At 43.6% G+C, this 3,950-nt stretch overlaps 1 non-coding gene across 1 annotated transcript; it reads right to left on the reverse strand.

The window, feature by feature from the left end:
- Positions 1-1,000: 1,000 nt before the first annotated feature.
- Positions 1,001-1,128, reverse strand: LOC123572066 (small nucleolar RNA SNORA25). Its single transcript, XR_006696406.1, has one exon. It is a non-coding gene; the product is annotated as a small nucleolar RNA SNORA25 (small nucleolar RNA).
- Between the last annotated feature and the right edge of the window lie 2,822 nt (positions 1,129-3,950).

Below are 3,950 nucleotides of genomic sequence, written 5' to 3' on the forward strand. Positions count from 1 at the left end.
GCACTGGTTTGATTTCTGTATCATAAATTTGCTTTTTCTGGCCAGGTGCGGTGACACACACCTGTAATCCCAGCACTTTGGGAGACTGAGGTGGGTGGATCACTTGAGGCCAGGAGTTTGAAACCAGCCTGACCAACATGGCGAAACCCCATCTCTACACAAAATACAAAAATTAGTTAGGTGTGGTGGCACGTGCCTGTAAATCCCAGTTACTCCAAGGCTGAAGGGACAAGAATCACTTGAACCCGGGAGGTGGAGCTTGTGCTGAGCCAATATTGCGCCATTGCAGCCTGGCTGACAGAGTGAGACACTGGCTCAAAAGAAAAGAAAAAAAAAAATACTAGCTTTTTCTGGATATTTCATTGTAAATGGAATCCTGTTGTATCATGTGGTCTTTTGCATCTGGCTTTTTCTACTGGCCATAATGTTTCTGGGGGCCACCCGTGTTGTAGCATGTATTGTGTGCAGCAGGTAATACATTCTGACTCTTTAGATTTGCTCATCCACATCTTTCTAGGGGCTCTTTCCTGGATTCACGTAGCTTCCTCCTAAGACTGTGGAAAGCAATACTTTGCAAAGGCTCGAGGGAACACTGCAGATCTCTGGAACTCTCTGTTGGTACAATTTCCTTATCTCTTGTATGTTGCTCCATACATTGTGGATATTTTCTAAAATTTTTCTCTGCTCTGATATCAAAACATTTCACAGCAGTGTTTTCTCTCTAAGATCTCAGGACAACGCTCCCTTTCCCTTAAGTTGCAGCGTCTTTCCTAGGATATATGAAGTCTGTTTTCACTCCTCTGTGAAGCAGTGAGCTCTTTCAAGGCCTGGGATTGTCACTGGGCAGATACGTGGACTGTTCTCTCCCACTGTAGAGGAGGTGTGAGATGTCCCCGCTCAGGCTGAGAGACAACTGGGTGGAGGCTGATCTGCACTCTCCCCAGAGCAATTTCTGGTGCCTAGTGAGTTCTCTTTTATCATTTTTTTTCTTTTTCTTTTTTCTTATATCTCCTCAAGAAAACATAGCACCATCGAATGCTATGGCATCCTATAGAGAACTTCCATCTTTGGTCACAGTGTTAAGAGCTCTTGGTTTCACAGCCTCACAAGCCCTCTTTGAAATTAACTATCTTTTATCATTTAAAAAATAAAAATAAAAAAATTTTTTTAGAGATGGGGGTCTTGCTATGTTGCCCAGGCTGGTCTTGTACTCCTGGCCTCAAACAGTCCTCCCACCCTGGCCTCTCAAAGTGCTGGGATTACAGGCATGAGCCACCACACCTGGCCCTTAGTGGGCTTTCTGAAAGAAGCAAAACTTTTTTCCTGTTTTCATTCTGGGATTTCCTGACTGCAAAACCAGTCCAAGAACCTGCCTAGACAAATGCAAGCTTCTGCAGAGGGCAGTGGAGTCACAGAAGGCTGACTTCCTCCTGCTTGTGTAACCAGCTCTCCCAGTGAGCCGGCAGTTCCCTTTCTGTCTGTCACACGGGGTGCGTAGGGAGGCTTTTCTTCCAGCATGTACTGTTCTGGGGGCACTGCCTGACAGGATGCTCACCTCCCAAGATGCCCCTGGGCTAGGCAGTGAATACATCAAGTCCTGGTGGTTGTCACTGAATGGTTACAGAAAGAGGCAGGTGGGCGTTGGGGGTAGTAAGGTAAAACGTTGGTTTAGATCAGTTTAGATCAAGCCAGCCTCTCTATACTAGTAGGACTTCTGCCTAGATGCTTGGTCAGAATGAGGGTAAGTAAGCTCCTTGTGGCTGTCCACGGTTCAAGGGCCGAGTGAGTATCATTAGGAATGTGGGTTTCCTTTTCCTTTCTTTTCCTTTCTCTTCCTTTCTCCCTTCCTTCCATCCTTCCTTCCTTCCTTCCTTCCTTCCTTCCTTCCTTCCTTCCTTCCATCCATCCATCCATCCTTCCTTCCTTCCTTCCATCCATCCATCCTTCCTTCCTTCCTTCCTTCCTTCCTTCCTTCCTTCCTTCCTTCCTTCCTTCCTTCCTTCCTTCCTTCCTTCCTTCCTTCCTTTCTTCTCTATCTTTCTCTCTCTCTTTCTCTCTTTCTTCTCTTTCTTCTCTTTCCTTTCTTTCCTTTCCTTCGTTCCTTCCTTTCCTCCCTCCCTCCCTCCCTCCCTCCCTCCCTCCCTTCCTTCCTTCCTTCCTTCCTTCCTTCCTTCCTTCCTTCCTTCCTTCCTTCCTTCTTTCGACAAGAGTTTCACTCTGTTGCCCAGGCTGGAGTGTAATGGTGTCATCATGGCTCACTGCAGCCTCAAACTCCTGGGTTCAAGCAATCCTCCTGCCTCAGCCTTCTCAAGTGCTCGGACTAGAGGAATGAGCTACCATCCCTGGCCTATGAATGTGTTTACTGTTAGTGTCGCAACACATTGCATTTACTGGAAACGTCTCTCAGATTTTGCCATGTGGTCTTCCTTATCTATCACTCCTTCCTTATCTATCACTCCTTCCAGGGAGCAGTTGGAAGAGCACTGGTGGCTTACCCCATGTTAACCTTGAGACAATCTAAGGATTTTTTATTTGGTTCTGGAGGAATTGGAAAACCTGTGAGCTTTCCAGGCAGAAGTGGTGAGTTAGGTGGGTTACAGGTCAGAATTGTTCCACCTGGGCAGTGGCAATTGGAATGCAGATGAATCAATAGTTCCTTGTTTTTTCTCTTAACATTTTTTTGGCTGGGCGCAATGGCTCATGCCTGTAATCGCAGCACTTTCGGAAACCAACGCAGGAAGGCCAGAAGTCTGAGAGGATGAGAAAAGTTCTGGAGATAGATGATAGCGATGGTTGCACCATGTGAATATGACTTAATGCCACCCAACTGTACACTTCAAAATGGTTACAATGATAAATTTTATATCATAATATTTTAACTTCTATTATCTGTCTCTATAAATTTGCATCTCATTTTTTGCTTTTTAAATCTGTGAAGATAGCATAGGTTCTTTTCCTACCAGAAAGTTGGAGAATAGAGGGAAGAGATATTCCTTTAAGATCTCTTCCAAACCTATTATTTTTCTCTATTTTTATTTAAAGAATTAGTATCTGATGCTATTTTATGAATTCAAATGTCTGATTCTTTTTTTTTTTTTTGAGACAGAGTTTCACTCTTGTTGACCAGGCTGGAGTGCAGTGGTGTGATCTCAGCTCACTACATCCTTTGCCTCCCATGTTCAAGCCATTCTCCTGCCTCAGCCTCCTGAGTAGCTGGTATTACAGGCATGTGCCACCATGCCCAGCTAATTTTTGTATTTTTAGTAGAGACAGGATTTTGTCATGTTGGCCAAGCTGGTCTTGAACTCTTGACCTCCAGTGATCCGCCTGCCTCTGCCTCCAAAACTGCTGGGATTACAGGCATGAGTCACTGTGCCTAGCCTGATTCTTTAGAGTTGTAAGTTTTGTTTTATTATATTTTTTCTATAAAGTACTTTTTCTTTCCTTTCTTTTTAAAATAATTTTCTTCGGGCAGCCTCCCAAGCCAGATTAAGCTCAGACTCTTCTATGAAGTACTTTTATGGTATATCCTACCGCCCCACTCTCGTATCTCTTCATTTTCTCTGGTGTGGCTAGCTGTATGTCTGACGAGAATGTCTGAGTGTAGACACTGCTACTTCCATGAAACAACTTCAGCTAACAGTTATGGGAAAGCCCCATGTTTGTGTATTAAAGTCCTGTTACTAGAATTATCACTCTGTGAATTTATATACATGATAACTTCTTTTTCCCAGCTCTGGAATAATAGCTGTATACCTGATATTTACTTTGATACATTTTATAGATTTATATAGCTGTAAATTGATTTACCATGTATTGATTAAGCCTGATTTTCATAGAAACTGTCTGATATAGTGTGAGTAAGTCTAAGTTCAGCAACACTGACTTGGCAAACTGACCCTGAAATTGTTACATATTGGCCAATACAATATCTTGACTGATATTGACTG

The sequence above is a fragment of the Macaca fascicularis genome, chromosome 2 (genome assembly GCF_037993035.2).
Source record: "Macaca fascicularis isolate 582-1 chromosome 2, T2T-MFA8v1.1".
In the NCBI taxonomy this organism is placed as follows: domain Eukaryota; kingdom Metazoa; phylum Chordata; class Mammalia; order Primates; family Cercopithecidae; genus Macaca; species Macaca fascicularis.